The following is a 19,062-nucleotide window of genomic DNA, read 5'->3' as shown; positions in this document are numbered from 1 at the left end:
GAGCTGGCCGGCCGGTAGATAGCGCATGCACCGCTAATACTACAAATCCCAGAATGCTCTGCTGGCGCCTCAATCAGGACCCACAAGCGCCCCTCTTCTGTTGATATTCATTAGCGACCTACTTCAAGTGTAAATATTTTTTCAATAAATATCAAGGTTGGGCCGCGACTTTGTCCAAGTTTTTCATTTTGGCCCCCTGTGTATTTGAGTTTGACATCCCTGGCCTAGGCGATTAAGAATGAATGGGGGCGCAGAGCCTTCGAAATACCTACGTAACGCATCCTGGGAGGCTCTTGGCTGCTCCTTCTGCACATCCCCTGCTTAATCAAAAGGGAAAAATTGCCAATCTCAGAGTGAAATTGGCAAGTTTTTTCCCCAATCTACATCACCTGATCTGGAGATGACGTAGGAAGAAGAACCCAGAAGGAGAGGAGACGAGGGTGGCACTCTGTGCTGAGCCAAAGATGGATACCAAGACGACGTGGCCTTCTTCTTGCTTCTGGGTACATCACCCGATCTTGCACTGTGCAGAGATCCGGTGACATTGTAAAGGAGAAGAAAAGTGACAATCTCACTACACATGTATGAGATCGGCATCTCTGTCCCCTCAGTAAAGGTAAATGTGGCGATCAAGACAGAAAGGGAAAATGCTTCACCCTTTTTTTATTTTATTTTTTTTTTTTTTTAAATGCTCCAGGTAAAAAAAAATAGTTTATATAAAAAAAAGGGTTGTCTACCTTTTTATGTAAAGTACAAATTTGAGTTTAGGTCCACTTTAAGTAACATTAGAAAACATGCTTTCTGTAAAGAAATGGCATAGATATAGCATTCACTTGTCCCAATGCCCGTCTTCCAATACACACCTCAGTGCTTAGAATACCTTGGACCAAACTAAGGAAAATCTACTACCCTGTTAGTATAAAACAGGGAATCTGACATTCTCTCAAACATTCCCTTGTGGGAATCATATGCAGCACAAGTACCTGAAAGATCCCCACAAGGCAGTATCTAATTCCCTGTTATATAAATAGAGCTCTTTGTGTGTGGTACATTACAAACCCAGCTGGCCGGGATGGAGCCGGTATTGCTATAAAATTGGCTACACAACCAAGGCTACGTACTCACGTCCAATGGATCTCGTTCGATAATTGGCTCGGCCTGTCGTCCATCGTCCAAACAACCGTCCTGGCGGATTCACGAACGATGGACGACAAATGATCCTAATAAAAGTGAAGGGGGAGAGCACACAGCAGGGTGCCCCTCCGTCGTTCTCCCCCTCCCCTCTCCATTGAGCAGAAAGGTGCTGTATGTACAACACTCTTCATGTATTGTGCAGTCGTTAGGCGTTAGAAAGGATCATAAAAGATCCTTTCCAATGACAATTATTGCACTTGTGTATGAAGCCTAAATCATGGCTAAGATCCCAATTTTAATATTGTTACCTGAACCCTGAACCAATGGAACCAAGGGCATCAGCGTTACACAATTAAGGTTATACCTGCTGAAGGCATACATCATTTTCAGGTTTGTTGTAAGGCTCAATCATGCTCCTATTTGTTCCTAATTAGCCATTTGGGAATGGCTGGGAATGACTTGGCACAAGAATTAGCGCTGCAGTGGCAGCAGTGGAGTTGCAAAATGGTTCCTACAAGTCATATGTTGCTTCTGGTTGTTCAGTTGCTTTTCTTCCCCTGGAAGCAAAACTGTAAGGCTAGCGGATTACTACAGAAAAGGTTATCAACTTCAATTACCAAACCCAAAAGGTAGCAGAATTTTTATATTTCACAAGCCAGGCAAGTAATTCTTTTCTTTTCCGGAAGCCTGTATGTTTGTATTCTAGCTGCATAGTCATAGTACATTTGGAAACTTTCTGGTTGTTGTTGATAGTAATTTCAGGACTGAGATGGCTATTAACTGCTACACACCCATGCAGATGCTAAATAAATGTTGTTCAAGACAACATCTTTGTCATTATGCATCTAATTAATGTTATGATTGTGCAGATCACCTTTCATGGGCACTTTGCTCACAATATTCAGGTTTGGGATTTCTTCCTACGTTATGTTTGGCCTTCTCCCTGGAGTTCCCTTTTCAGCAGCACTGAAGTTTTGAGCCACACTCGGGGTAACTGCTTTCAGCATGTTTTTTTTTTACCCCAAGCTACACTCGGGAATAACGCTAAGGGGTTCATGTAGATTCATATAGGTTCATACACAGGTTCATACAAAGCATTAGGGTTACCATAAGACTCTACTAATATCACAAGGATTATGGAGTATTTTGTGGGTATAAGTAATGCAGACTGTGTACAGTGTATACAATATTTGGGAGCTATGTATTCACTGTGTGCCAGGACTTTTCCAAAACTGTAGCTTTACACCTGGTGACCAAAATGCCACACAAACAATAGCAAAAAACTAAAGCTACGTACACACTTCCAATTATTATCGTTGGTAAACGAACGACGAACGATCCTGCACGATATCTGCGAACGATCGTATAGCACGATCCTGTACATACAGATAACGACACGATCGTTCGCAGATATTGTACACACGATAGATGCGATCATTTGAACGATACAGGAAGTGACGTGCACCACAGGAAGTGAGCGAACGTTCGTTCACCACGCATGCTCAGACCATGGACGATCAATGAACGACCGTACACAAGATAGATGGTCAACGATCGTCGTCCAATCCGATCCGCCGGTCCGGTCGTTCATTTCCAACGACTATCCTCGTTCGTCGGCATCGTTGGTTACTTTTTTTACGAACGATTTTTGCCCAATCGAACGTTCCTCGTTCATTTCCAACGATAAAAATTGGAAGTGTGTACGCAGCTTAAGAATGACCCGGCCTGTTTTGCAAAACATAATTTGATACACAAAGGCATTAGGTGCATTTCCCAAAGGTCCCATTTTTAAAAGTGGTTCTACAAACAAAATCCTCTTCTGAATTAGCATAAGAGAACAATTAGCCACCAACAAATTATATGTAGTCATATTATTATTATTATTATTTTTATTATTAATAAACAGGATTTAAATAGCGCCAACATATTTTGCAGCGCTGTACAATAAAAAAGGGTTGCAAATGACAGATGCAGACAGTGACACAGGAGGAGGAGAGAACCCTGTCCTGAAGAGCTTACAATCCCCAACTCAGATCATATGTATCAGTAATTAATAAAAATCCTTAGGCTGGGGCGCTCGTGAGCAGCCGATGGAGATGGTCGCAAGCCTAACCTGGCTCAATACCCGGGCTTGATGCTATTATAAGCGGTGGATCAATGCAACTCCGTGGGGCGCTTCTTACTTTTTTTAGCACTGGAAGACTCGCTGGTTCAATGAGGCAATCAAACACTGATCTAAGGCCCAGGCACGGACTTCTGCGGCCGGTTCCTCCGCCAAGCAGTCAGGCAAAATGGGGGACCGCAGGCATATTGATGAGGCTTCTGTTCCCTCCCCAGAGCCCCCAGATCTTTCTGAGGTTGCCTCTAGTGATGGACTGTCAGCATCAATGCCCAGTGCACAGCCCAGCTCTATATGACATGATGCCCATTTATTAGATACGTTTATGCAGCTTTTACAGTTGGAACTCAATCAGGCTACTGAACAGGGAACTGGGCACTTGTATTAATGAGATGGAAGCTAAAATGGATGATGCCATCACGGTCATAGAGTCTCATGATCATGACATCACATATATTCAGGAGGACATGGAAAATCGTCATCACAGAAGTAATGTTCGCATAAAGGGGATTCCGGAATCTATTTTGGATCTTTCTACCTTTGTTCTTGCATTGCTTCAGGATCTTTTATCCAAGTTTACTTTGGATCAGCTTGAATGTGACTGCATCCATAGGGCATTGGACCCTAAAAAAACAGCTTGGCTTAAGAAAAAATTTGGCTTTCCAATCGTATGAATACCAGATTTATTCAGATTTAGCTCCTCAACCATACAAAAACAGAAGGCGCTGAAACCTTTTTTGCAAGATCTGAAGGACTCTGATATTAACTATAAATGGGAATTCCCCTTAAAATAATGTTTATGCATCATGGTCAGTCTTATTCTTTCGCATCACCGGAAAAGGCCCAGGAGCTACTTTTGAAATTGAAGTTGTGTAATCCTACTGAGGACCATCCAAGAAGCCCTTCTTCTAGCTCTCAACGTTCTCCCAGATTGCAGTCACTCTGGAATACTACAAGGCACAGATGGCACACATCCCCACATAAGCTGAACGCGCCAAAGCGCGCTGGGTCGTTTAATAATGACTGATTGCTGAAGAAGATTTTTTTTTCTTTCCCCCCTGTTCTTCTGTATAGAACTGCCAACGGTGTCCACTGCTAGCATCTGATCTGTAACATATTTTATGTTTATGATCAGTTTTGTATATATCACTACTTATCTGTTTTTTTTTATTTTTTTTTAAAGTGCCTATTTTCGAAGTTCTCTAGTCATGTTCTGTTGAGCAGCTCATGATCGGGTGGTTCTGGCGTACCCCCAATGTGGTTTTGCTCTCAGGCATACCTGGTTCCTGCTAAGGCAGGTTTGTGGTCGCTATGGGCAGAGAGGCCCTGGCGACCAATGTTGGGATTTATCCCCCCTTTGTTTTTTTTACCATGGTTTATGTTTTTTTTTGTTTTATTTTTTCTGTGGATTGGGTTACTGGTTCTGTGTAAGGCATTCCATTCATGTCTCCTAATGTGCATGTACTCGTATTTATGGGTGTTTTCAGTGCTTCCTGGATTCGATTGATCGCTATGAGTAGGTCTGATTATTCCATATTATCGCATAATGTACAGGGATTTAACTCTCCCAATAAACGGAGAATAGGAATTTAATTACTATTCATCCCAGAGAACTAACATAGTATGCCTATCGGAAACTAGATTTTCCAACTCTTCGTGCCCTAAATATTTACACAATCAATACCCTCAAATTTACAATGCCACTTTTTCAGAAAAAAAGCGTGGGATGACTACGGTATTTCATAAAAATACACCTTTTACGTGTGAACAGGTTGTACAGAATCCTACTGGCAGATACCTAATATTTCCAGGTCTCATTTTTGATACTGCTATTATTATAGTTAACTACTATGCTCCAAATACTCATCAAACTAAATTTTTTCAACACCTACTAACAACATGCAAAAGGTACAACAATTATTATGAGCGACTTTAATTTGGAGATTAAAACCAAGTTGGATAAAATATCTTCTCTGGGAAAACTGTACAGGGAGCCACTAAAGCAAGCCTTCAGATTTTTAGGGAGATTATTTCGGACCAACAATTTGTAGATGTTTGCTTTACCCTTCTACAAAGGATTTTATGTTCTATTTTTCGTGACATCAGTGTTTTACCAGAATCGATCATGTGTTTGTACGTCAAAATTTTTTACCCCAAATAAATGGAGCCAAAATATTATCCTCAATGTGGTCTGACCACTCTCCAGTTCTAGTATCTTGTAACTCTCTATCTCCACGGGCGTCTGAATATCACTGGCACCTTAATGATGCCATGCTCTCATCCCCTGAAATACTGCGCCAAGGGGAGGATTCCATAACACTTTTTTTAATTAAAATTTGGGTTCTGTAGAGTCCCTGGTCTTGTTATGAGATGCTCATAAGACTACTTTAAGGGGTCGAAATATTCAGTTGAGTTCCCGCCTTAAAAATGCTAAGCTGAAGAGAACTAATGACCTTACGATACAACTGGAGCAGATGGAGGCGAGATGAAGATCGACCCAGTACATCGACCCAGTTTATAAATCAGTACAACAACTTCGATCTGAACTCAATATCTTACTAGATTGTCGGGTTGAGAAACAACTCAGATGGGCTAGGCACAAATTTTATGCAAGGGCCAACAAGCCAGGCTACATGATGGTTAACATGGTTAATATGTCTCATTCTAAAAAGTCTACTGTCAGGCTACATCTGCCAAATGGCACTATATCAGCCATCCCGGTTAGCATAGTGAGGAGATTTCGGGAGATTCTCTCTGACCTTTATGCTTCTCTGTCCGGTTTTCGATGATCAGTAACTGATCAAATATTTGAACGGATTACACTTCCCACCTTAACTGAAGGAATGTCCGCAACATTAGATGCTGATGTTATGGTGAGCGACGCAATTATGGCAATTAAATCGCTACAATCTAACAAAACATTGGGTGGGTTTTCGGCTTCATATTTTAAGAAGTTTAAGGAAGTTTTGGCTCCTCACCTGGCCAGTTACTTTAATTATCTAAAGTCAAACCCTCAAGAACCGTACTCCTCTCTTTTAACGCATATATTAATGTTGCCCAAACCAAATAAAGACTGCTTAGATGTCCATACCTACAGACCTATATCATTGTTAAACCTGGACATTAAAATTTTGGCAAATCGATTGAACAATTATCTGCATTCTTTGATTCATAAAGACCAGGTTGGGTTTGTTCGGGAAGACAGGCTCCAGATGGTACACATAAGATAATCAGCCTGGTCCATTTTGCTCAAAGAATGCATATTTCTAGTATGTTGTTGTCTTTGGACATTCATAAGGCGCTCAACACGATCACATGGGATTATCTACACTATATGCCTAACAAATGGGGTTTTGGAACACAATTCCTGCCTTGGATATGGGCATTGTATTCTACTCCGTCGGCCAAAGTCCGATATATGTAAAATTATTCGCTATTTCCTATCCAACGAGGCACCCATCAAGGGTGTCCTCTTTCTCCATTGCTATTCATTTTAGCTCTGGACTCAATTTGCACTGGTTCCTGGTCTATTGGACAATGAGAACAAATAAATGTCCCTTAATCTTAATTTACCACATCCTCTTTTTGACTCTTTACGCCAAATTTGGATGGACTTCGCAATATTTAAAGTATTTGGGTATCAGCTACATATGACAATTTATAAAAAGCTAACTTTGGTCCTTTATTCATTTCTTTAAAGGGACTTCTATCTATATGGGCTAATCTGACAGTCTCCTGGTTTGGTAGAGTTAACCTGGTCAAATGACTATTTTACCTAAGATCCTGTAAATGTTTAGAACCCTCCCAGTTTGAGTGCCAATTGGTCAATTGTGGGCCTTTCAGCAATCCTCACAAACATTTATCTGGAAAGGCAAGAAATCTAGAATCCCACAAAAGTCAACATATGTGCATAAGCAAGGTGGGATAGGGATCCCGAACTTTATAAATTATTATCACGCGACCCATATTGCCCCTATCACATCTATTTATGTGGGGTATAGAGCACCTTAATGGGTCCAATTGGAACAGGATTTATGCCAAGCTATGGAAATAGTTGCTCCACCATGGCTCCTTAATAAACTCAGATCTTCTGGCATGAGTCCCCATCTGCAACATATATTTTCTGTGTGGGATATTATGCGATACTCCAGTGGTCTCATGTCACCTTTTTTGCCAATAATGCCTATCCAGAATAACCCTCTGTTTCCACCGGGCTTTGTTTTCCCAAGGGCTTTTGATTGGTGGCATGCCCATACCTACACAAATGTGTTTTCTTTGTTGGAAAATTCTAAGGTTAAAAGCTGGTAATCTATTCAAAATAGCCATGATGCTCCAGGGAGATAATTTTTCCGGTATATACAACTGCGCCATTGGCTAAGCTCACTCATCTGTGATAGGGATACTCCTCTCCGACTTACTATTATGGAACATATCTGTCAGAGAACACTCCAGATCGCAAAGTTATTATCAATATTTTACACCAAACATATTAAGTTGGTTGCACCCCAATTTCACACTTATGTGTCCAAGTGGGAGCGGGAGTCAGATTGAAAAGAACAAGACCAGCTGAGGAGTGGCATAGTACTTGGTCCAAGGTGGCCTCTTGTGCTTTTATGTTTTGATAGCTGCTAAACAGACCATTGCTGGTAACTGGAAGAAGCAATCTATACCCTTCTATACCCTTCTATCTATAACCCATGAGGTTAAACTCAGGACAATAGGTGTATTAATGAGAAATTATCTAAAATTTTTAATGATGCCCATGATAAATTTGCATCTGCCTGGGAGCCCTGGATTCTTGATTTGATGCCTACTTTAAATATGTCTATATTTACTACATGGTGATTTTGTAGCATTGTACCGGGACTCGGTGCTTCTTTTATCTTTTTGTTTGATATATAAGCTGGTAACCCGCCTTCTGTTTTGTTTTATATTTGTTGATTTTTGCTGGTTTTATTGTGTTGTACCTGAAAGCTTTTCATTGTTTATACTTGTAACAAGATTTAATATATGTAAACTGTTATATTTTAGTTTTTGTTTTTATTTTATTTATTAAAAATTATTGAGACCAAATACTTTAGGCCACAGATTGGATGAATCCGCTGGACAAGTTGTTTTCAGCTCCAAACCCTGTCCAACAGTCAATAGCAGATGTTTACTTCAGTTATAAAACCAATATTGACGATGAGGCATGACAGGGTTAACCATATGAAGTGAGTGTTTCCTGGATATAACCCCTACAGACATTCTGCTGGACTTTCGCAGGTCTTGAAAAGCAGTATCCTCATCAATGTATAGGGAAATGACTGAAACTTTATCATAAGGCTTATATCCCATGACATTGTGCCTACCAAATGGACCTAAGCTCCACCTCTAACTGCCTGAGGTATGGGGCAATAGAGGCAAACCTATATCAGATGTTTTGGAGTTACCCCCAAATTATTTTTTTTTAAATTAGTTGCATTATTTACTCTTTACAATTCTTAATACATTACTTAACTTTTACTCCAGCTTGGGCCCTGTTTGGGATCCTGACACTACACAGGAAACACATTGTTTAGGTTTGTAGCAAATTCTTTTCCATTGCATCTATTGTGGTGAAAAAGACGATTCTTCATACACGGATAAGTCCAGAGTATCTTTGGTTTGCTTGAAAAATAAAGCAATGAAAAAATAATATACAGTATGTATTACTGTTCTTCAAACATTAGAGACTTTGTTATACAATCATCAACATTGCAGTTTGCAATTTTGCACTTCATTAAAAGACTTTTGTAAGTCTGACAATTGTGCCATTGTTTGTCTAGATGTTCATTCCCTCATAGTTTGTTACAATAAATTCTACATCACCCACAATAACAAGTGCTCAGACTTTCTAAGCACCAAAAATTGAACAGTAAAGCATATTTAAACATAAGGACAGATATATAAAATTACCAGTCTTTAGATGTAGTGGCTACATTGGAGCTTTTTGTTTTTTATTTTTACTTGTTTTATGGTACCAATATTACATTGTGAGGTGGACAGCCTCCTTTCCTGATCAAATACTGATTTGTTGAGATACAAGAGACTTCTCTCCATAATTACTTTTGTAGGGAATAATACTTCAAATGTCAATCTCCCAGGACCCTCTTTCACTGAGACTCCTGGAAAACTTAAAGTCATCTTTAAAATAGGCTGGTTAGAGGCTTCCTTGGACAAGGAGAGACATACTGGATGCTTTTTTGCCATGTGGGAGTTATCTATTGATGCTCTATCAACGCATATTAAACAGGGAATTAAGTAGTCATTTAAACTATCTTCTTGGTATATCATAGATTACATGTTAATGTTAATGGTAATGATCCACCAATTGTGCTGTAAAACTAACTTGTTATGCTACATGTTTGTGTTTATACAGTATGCCTGTCCTTTTGTGATTATGGACCTGGATTTTGTGTGATCACCAAATTGTTACTTTTTTCTTTAACTTTGGAGTGACTCTTGTGGTTTATTTTGTTCTACTTTGTTTTTTAAGTTGTGCAGCGTTGCAATTTTGTTATCCTCCAATACAAAAAAAAAATATATAAAATTTGGAAACTTCTATTGGGTGGAAAACACAATATCTAATTCTCATCTAATCAGCTGGTCTTTAAAAACTGCATACAATATGTCCACTTCTCCCACCAATTGTGGCAGGCACTATGCCAATGATAAGGCATTGGCCAAAAAATATTGGCATGGGAGTAGCTCTCCTGAATTGGTCTTTGACTTTCCCAGTGAATTAACAATTCTTTTCATCGTCATTGCATATTTATGCATGAATTTTTGTTATAATGCAACATTCATTGTAATCCATAAGATGGCACTCTTGTCTCAAATATTGTAGTGTAAAAAAAAAAAAAAGTACAAATAAGATGGAATTTTTATGTAATTGCAGTGATCAAATGTAATAATCAGCTGTCAGGAACAAATGACCAGTAAATTGCCTTCCATGTGGCCCAGCCACCCAGTTTGTGCTAAGACAGGTAAATTCCACCGCCTCTAAGGCCTCTACCAGGAGCCTGTAAAGAAATACATTTCAAGAGCTATTATTCTTTTTCTGACTGTATTGTACTAGCATCCCAAACCAGCTCATCACAGGTTAAAATGAAACACCTGGAGCTGTCCTTCTCGCGTTTTTGTTGAGATTGAAGTAAAAAATATTCCAAATCCTTTCTAGATGGTACAGAGATTCAGTTACCCTGCACTACAGCTTTCCCAATTTTTTAGATTGGTGATGGAGCTGTTAAAGGGCATTGGGCACTTATCTGTACATTTCATTTGAATTTCCTTTTATACAATCCTTCTGGAAACATACTTTTTAAAATTTGTGTTGAAATATATGATCCAACCCCCCCCCCCCCCCCATGTCCCTCTCCAGTGGTCTCTTTATTATCAATGTTACCTATGCTTTATATCCTCCCAGAAAAAGTTACTTTACTGTCATATATTTGCTGCAACCTGTCAAGTTATTCCTCTATTACAAGTCCATTCAGGCTCCTTCTTTGGCATTACAGGTTGATAGTTAATGACAAAATGCACATGGAAATACTAACGACTACAGATAATGATTGTTCCAAGAAGTTCATGTCTCAGAAGTCTGTGTGGATATTTTTCTCTGACTCTCAATGACTTCTCTATGTTTCAGACTTAGTTCTGGTGTCCATGTAGGTTAAGCCATATCAGGCCATTCTCTGTAGAGGTTTATTAAAACGTACCTAAACTCAGAAATTTTAACTTTACATAAAGGGGTAGACAACCCTAACTGTGAATGGGAGCGCAAAGCCTCTTGGGATACCTATGTCACGTATCCCGGGAGGCTCTTGGGTGCTCCTTCTGCGTCTTCTCCTTAAGAGCCTTCCGGGATGCGTGATGCACGTATTCCCGGAGTAGCCTTTTTTGTGCAAAGAAATAAATTTGCCTATCTACCGCATGCGCAGTGAGATCGGCAAGTTTTTTTCCATCTTACGTCAGTCCATCTTACGTCACCCGATCCAGATGGCGGCGCCCAGAGCGCTGGTTTTGGGACAGATGCCGGGACGACGCTGGACCAGATGCAAGACACCCCTGGATGGATTGGACTGCCCTGCGGGATTGAAGGTAAGTGTATTTTTTTTTATAATACGCACTTTTTAGTTAGATCCTCTTTAAATATGCAATGTACTACTGCACCTGTCATGCTCCTTACCCTCACCCCAACTGTGCTTGCTATGTTTCTCACTCTTATCAAATTGTTTCTGTTTTGTGAGTTACCCCCCCCCCCCACCCCCTTCTTTTGAGATTTTGAAATTTGTTATTGCCCAAATTCTTTCAATTAAGGCAGATATAACCATGAAATTACCAGTTTCCGTGCTGATCCAATGGCTTTAGTACTATCTAATTTAGTAAGTAGGAACATGAAAGCAAATTAGGAAGGTGTGACTTTACTAAGCTGCAATTTTTCGATCCAAATATGTGTCTAAAAGTACTGAAAGCAGACATAGCCCAGGAACTAGTATTTTTAGGAGGCAAGCAATGGTATAGATTTGTACGGCTTACACGTTTGGATATTTCTAGTGTAATTTTTATAAATCAGAACAAAAACAAGACCCTCTACCAATAAATATTAGTTGTTTGTGATAGTGCTCCTCCACTTTCACTGTTTACTGACTCAATCACCCTAAACAAGTATGCAGATCGGGAGAGTACTTGTACATGTTTCATTGAGGTCAGTGACTAAATAAGGGAAATTTTTATAAGGAGGGGTCCCATACCTGGATGCAGCCTCATTAGCCTATGTTTGTTGGCTCTGGGTAAATACCTCTATACACAAATTAGAATCATGGGCCAAATCATTTTTTGCAGGGTGTCTAATCTTGGCAGGACTGAGTGAGTTGAATGAAATCTGTGGGAACTGATGGTGAATTACTAAGTAAATCAAGAATTTATCATGCAATATTAGCATATAGTTGAAACCAATTGAGATTGGGATTGTAACATTTTCCATATGTTATTTTGACCTGGATTTCCTACTGAAGAACAGGAAATCAAGATGTTGGACAAAGCAACAGCGGAAAAGACCTAATTGACCAACCATAGAAAAGGAATCCAGCTGGCTAATGGAATGCAGTAAATCTTAACAAAAGTATATAGGGGAAAATATTGGTAACTGATGACTGTGATGTTTATAACTTTATATATATGTCAGTAGAGAAGCCAGGGGATTAACATCAGAGCCAAGGCTGATCTTTATAGCACATTTTTTCATGCTATTCTTTCTGTGATGTGCAATCTACAAAGTAAACAGTAGAGTGTGCTGTTCGCACCTATAACATGCAGGCCAATAACTCCTAACATTAGAACAAGTTCAACTAGCTGTTGCTTGGTCATAACTGGATCTTAATATGAGCATCTAATTAACCAGAAAGCTACATTTCCTTATGAAAAATTTGTATCACACAGTCACAGCCTTTTTTTTTTTTAGAAATGCAAACCCTGAAGCATTTTAATTGCAGAATATATTTAATTTTTTTTATTTCTTTTTTTTTCCATGTATTCATTTTTTTGCAGTGGACACATGAACTTTACTACAATATAATGTGTATTGAGCAATAATCCTATTCTTTTCTATGTGGCTTGTTTATTTCTATGTGCTTCAGTTTTGTGTGTTTTATGTGAAACTATGGGGACTCGTGCACACAAGTGCTTGTGGGTTACCATGCATGCTGCAATGTTTGTGCATAGGTGTGAATGGGCATAAAAGGGAAGAACTGTTAAATGTATTTAAAGCAACCTATTCCCTTGAAAATGTTTTTAGAAGCACCTATTAAATATGAAGTATTAATCTTCTAAACAACTCACCACTGAATAATTAGTAAACGCCAAAGTCTGTGTATGGAATCCCAGTATTTCAATTTTACCAACTTATATCTCTTACAAGATAGGCCAGGAGAAACCAGTTTGTTGATTAAAGTCCTTCTGTCAAAGACACCTTTGTAACAGAAAGGTGACTCTGGCACTGACAGACAAATTTGCTCTCTGCGTATGGGGAATGTCTCCCAAAACCAGGAGATCTCCATTAATGTCCTTACAGTAATTCTACATAAGCAAAACCAACCTAAAGAATACATTCTCAGAAGGATTTGAGCTTTGCAGTGGGCCACAGGATGGAGGTTAGTACATAACTCAGAGAAACTAGTGTTTTAAATGGGTGGGGGAGCAAATGATGAGTTAACTTTGTTTAAACTTCATTTATTGCAAGGCACATGTCAGCCAGACATAATATTCTAGCTTATTTGTTATCTAAGATAACTTTCACTTATGTATCTGCCCTTCTTGCTAGTCTTCTTTGTTGTGGCTGTATTTTTTTGTTGTGTATATTGCCTTCACACTTTTCAGCTGCCAAAAGCATCATATAACAAGATAATGTAGTCCCTGTCCAGAAGTATTGTAAAATTCTGGCTAAAAATAATAAATAAAACTCAGTATAAGATTGTCTTTTTGAGAACATCTACTAAAATAATGTTACAACAGTTCAATTTGACAGTTTACTAATCTTTTTTTATATATAGCCTTGAAATAGTTAGATACAACAGCAGGCAGCATTTGCTATATGAATGTAGAAGCAACATTTGACATGAAAATACATTGAGCTGCTATACCTGAATTTCAAACACACATTATTTGGACATGATGCATCGAAGACATGCAGGAGCAGAGGATACTATTTAGTAGTGCAGCATAATGAATAGGCTAGCAATTCATGGGGAACTTGCTATCAGTCTGTTACATTACTTATATCATCTGCAGTTAATTGTTTCTTTCATGTCACATTTGTTTTCATTGAAGCACCTTCATTTTGTGGTTATATGGTTGCATACTGGCAACAACTTAATCACCTAGATAAAATTATTAATGATTAATCATTTCTACCCATGGACTTGAATGCAGAATGAGAATAATCTTTTAACAAACAATATGTGTCTTTTAACAATATGTGCTTGTTAGGATATTTTTTTCCTCATTTTCTTTGCAAATGTATTTTACGCGCCTAATCTCTCCTGTGGTAATCTCTCCTGCGGCTAAATTTTAGTTTTATCTCTAATATTTCTCAATTTTTTAGATTACAAACCATGGTTACATCCAGCACATCTCTGCATAAAGCTCTGTTGATGGACTACTACTGAGAACAATAAAGGTGGCTTATCCTGTAACCAGTTTTATTGCTTGTTTTTATCAAGTCTCCAGTCTGAGAAGGGATGCTAACTATATTATATGGCATACTGAAAGACACAGGCAACAGCTACAAAATTTACATTCTACATATGAGCCCTGGAGATGGATTTTATTATACACAACACAATCCATTGTCTTGGCCAGTGTTTCTCAACCAGGGTTCCTCCAGAGGTTGCCTTGAGCAATGAGCAATCTGTGTCTCTCAAGTCAGGTAAACTGACACCAATGATCTTTTTTGGTTATCTGTAAGGGTGGTATTCTTCCCACTTAGCAACAATGTAAAAGGCATTCTTCCTACTGGCCAACACACTAATGTACAGTGAGCTATGGATATAGTAATTCTAGCAGGGGTTCCCCAAGATCAGATCTGGGAGACAGGAAGCATACATTCCACTCTAAACACATGCATATGTGTTACAAAAAACAATTACATACATGTAAAAAAATAATGGTAAATATACAAGCATCTTCATTTTTTTAACCATAAGCAATGTTTAACCATAAAGAAGTAAAAAAATAATCTCAATTTCCTCTGGGTAATAAATGAATTATCTATACATACAGTAAGTTCATTTACCCTGCAATGCTAACTAGACATTCGTAGAATCACCTTCTCTTACTGATCTTGTTGGCTCCTTTTACTATCTTTATTACGAAACAGATATCCCAGAAGAAATGTCAGCAGATTCCAGTTTATTTATGGTATGTATACATTCTGCCCTTGGACATAGTTTTTCTTTTTGTTCTAGTATATGAACACTGTACAACATGCTGTAACTGAGTATTTAGTCCTTACCAAACTAAACAGATGGGAGTTTGGTTGAAACAGAGCTCTTTTCCTTTATTAAGGTGTCAGGTAGACATCATGGAAAAGGTAAGTAGAAATGTGATAGGAAAAACAGATTGTTTGAGTCACACTGAGACTAGTTGGGTTCATATATTTGTGGCTTAAAACATCTAGTTTGGTAATTAGTACAAGTGACCTTACTTATAACACAATTGCTCATGAAACTATAAATATATCAAATACATTCCAACATTCAGTCATTGCATTGGTTTCCCTACAGTCATTGCTCTGACCACAGTAGAATTGCTGAATACATTTGTTGTACAAATGTTGTATAATCTAACTTTCTCTTTATCTCTTGCTGTGTATAGATATTAGGTGATTGTCCACTTTTTAGAGTATTTTATCTTGTGCATCAAAAGATAATTACACCTAAAAAACGTATTTTCTTTTCACTCACACGCTGAGAAATTAATTCAAAGGTAGGGTTGAAATCAAGCTCAAAGTATTATATTTTATTGTCAATTTAAAATCACAAAAATGAATTTGCTGCATATTATTTATTTTTTAGCTATACTAAATCAGTCACATATTCCCTTAGTAATCTTCTTGATAAGAAAAATGTGATAGTGTTCTTTATTTTAAAAGCATTATCAGTAAAGATGAGATTAACAATGTGTGTTTCTTGCATCAAGTGCAAACTTTCTCTGAAAAATGACTTATGCAATGTACTCAAACTAAGCACTAAACCAGGGCCACCTTTAACCCTAACTTAAGTTATCCAAAGTCTGACTGATCAACCTTTGGACCCTATGGGACTGGGAGAAGTGCAAGATATACTGAGAAAGAAGATAACATGTTATATAAAAACACTGACTGCTATTTTAGCAGTCAGTATTGAAGTTGTGTGCAAAGTTTTAAAGGTTATTCCAGGCAGAAATAAAAATTAGACTTCTACATTTTATTTCATAACATTTCCAAATATGTTTTGTTTTTTATTTTTACGTGATTGCAAAGAAATTACCGGTGGCTTCTGCTATTCCCTTGATAAATCATGAGTTTTGGTGCTAACCTGACAACGATGTGCAGCAGTTATTGAAATGTTTATTAAGTGTTGATGGCATTCAAGACCTGCTTCCCTTTAATAACAATGATGAGTGAACATTCTGGGGACTGGTCAAACATTCTTTATCCTTTCCAAATATATTTAAAAACCTCTTTGCTGTGAACCCATGTTAACAAACACTGCTCACCGTGTTCACAAACACTTCTCACAGATAAAAAAAAAAGAAGTGTAAAACATGTAACAAAATAAACTTAAATGAGAGATTACCCTCAACACCCTATGTTGTCTCTTCTAGCCAATATAGTGATGATCCTGAATACTACTATATTTTAGTTAGTAGATATACTACTAACCATAGCTCAACCGATGATCTTCCCTCCAAACCTGTTCACTGTACTTAAGGAATTGCTCACATTTCTGGTCTGCTAGTCAATGAATGGAAATCCATAGCTCTTGACATGAACTTACCTAAGCATCTATGCTCATCTGTCCAAGAAACATTCCACTTCACATGGGCGCCTCATCAGTTGGAATCACTAGGTATCAAGATCACCCGTACTTATGAAGCCCTTTTGTCTTCCAACTACCCTCCCCTATTTACTCAGCTAAAACGGTTACTAACTGGGTGGAGTTCCTATCCCATTTCATGGCTGGGCAGAATAAACTCAGTGAAAGAGACTATACTTCCAAAACTGCTGTACTACTTCCTGACACTACCAGACCATGTACCAACACATATGATACGAGCATTTCAAAAAAATGTGTTTTCCCTAATGTGGAATAATAAAAAATCCAGAGTGCCACAAAAACCATGTAAGCTCACAAAAGCAATGGGGGTCTAAGTGTACCCAAATAGCCCCCTTCACTTCACTCAGAAACTGCAGGTCTGCTATGGGTTTAATTGGAATTCTACCTGTCTCACCCAGTAGACATAAGATCTTTTCCCTGGCTCCCTCCTAAACTCAGCCTCAATAGTATAATTGTCCATCTCCAACAGGAACTTAATGTGTGGGATGGGATAAGGTATTTTGGTGGACTCATGTCACCACACCTCCCTCTACTCTCTATCCAACACAACTCCTTGTTCCCGCCTGGAATGGAATCGCCGACAGCCTTTAATCGGTGGCTGGCTCACAATTACACAACAGGTTATTCCCTACTGGGCAGGACAGAGATCATTAGCTGGAAAGACATCCGTACAGCACACCAGGTATCTTGTAAAGAGTTCTTTGGGTATGTACAACTAAGACACTGGATCTACTCCTTAACTCGTAAGCTGGACCTTACTGTAAAACTGACATTTTTCGAACACATATGCTTTCGAACCCCCAAAATTTATCACTGTATTATATTCAAAGGTTATTGAAGTGACCAAGGCATTCCTATACGTCCCAATGGTAAAGAGACTTGAGAAACACAAAATCAGACGAGGAATGGTTTAATAACTGGGCTAGACTGTCCAAATTCTCCACAAATGTAATTACTATGGAATCAGCCTTCAAGGTTATGATGGGATGGTATATGGTACCAGCCCAACTGAGGCATGTGTCTCAGATGGTGTCTGGCTTATGTTTCAAGGGCTGTCAAGAGATGGGCACTGAACTACAAACTGGTAGACTTGCCTGTTTGTTATAAGATTTTGGGGCAGGGTTTTCAGATTACTGGGGATCCTATTTCAAAAACATGTACCCAGAGGTCCTTGGGTAGCCCTACTACAGTCCAAACCCTCTAATCTTACACCCAATTTCAATTGTGTGCACATATCCTCCTTGCGGCCAAGCAAACAATAGCTAGGAACTGGAAGAAACAGGCCCTTCCATATCATGAAGAGCTATTACGAATGGATAATACCTTCCTTATTAAGAAGCTGTTCAGAGTTCTGAACGATGCACAAGAAAAACTTTCTAGAATCTGGGAACCCTGGAGAGCACAATCATTGCCTAATGTACCCCCAATACAAACACTGAATTGAAGAATATTATATCCCACAGTAGGACACATTTGGGAATCCCCTTTTAGTCTTCCCTTCCCCCTTGGTTCTCCACCTTTTAGGCAGATTACCAAGTTGCTCTATATTGACCAGGTTAAAATTTCTACACAATGTATACATCAGTTTATATGTACCTGTTAGAAAGGTACAAGGTAACAATGTTCTAACTGTACTGTGTATGGACATACCTTGATGTACTCATGTAAAAGCTGTAATTGGTAATGTAATTTACTATATGTTTATTTTCCTATACCTGATTGTTTACCCTTCCCCCCCATATTTCTTTGTTATAATATAAACCCAATAAAAATTTATTAAAATTAAAACATTAAAAAAAAACAAGCAGTGTTCCCACTAGCTGATGATTGTTAAGGAGGCATACTGCCCTTAACTACCATTAGGTCAAAGTAGGAGGAGCCCCAAAACACTTTGTCTAGATAACCCATCCAGACTTCGAAGTGAGGTTGCATGCCAGATGTAAGGATGCCACTGCAATTACAGCTTTTAATGGGTTCAAATTAAATGATTCAATCCAGAGTTCCTTGCAACCTCCCAGTCCTACTGTTGGCCATAGGAGGGCTAAGAGCTATCTTCTTTGGCCACACAGGTGCCTGACTTTCTGCATCACTGAAAGTGTTTCAGTGATGTGGTTTTTAAGCAATTGTAATCACAGTAATAAGTTCCAGTTTAACACAAATGAAAATTGTCTGTTTTTTCACATTGTGATTGCT

The sequence above is a fragment of the Pyxicephalus adspersus genome, chromosome 3 (genome assembly GCF_032062135.1).
Source record: "Pyxicephalus adspersus chromosome 3, UCB_Pads_2.0, whole genome shotgun sequence".
In the NCBI taxonomy this organism is placed as follows: Eukaryota; Metazoa; Chordata; class Amphibia; order Anura; family Pyxicephalidae; genus Pyxicephalus; species Pyxicephalus adspersus.
The sequence above is the reverse complement of the archived record's forward strand: the minus strand, read 5'-3'. Positions refer to the sequence as shown.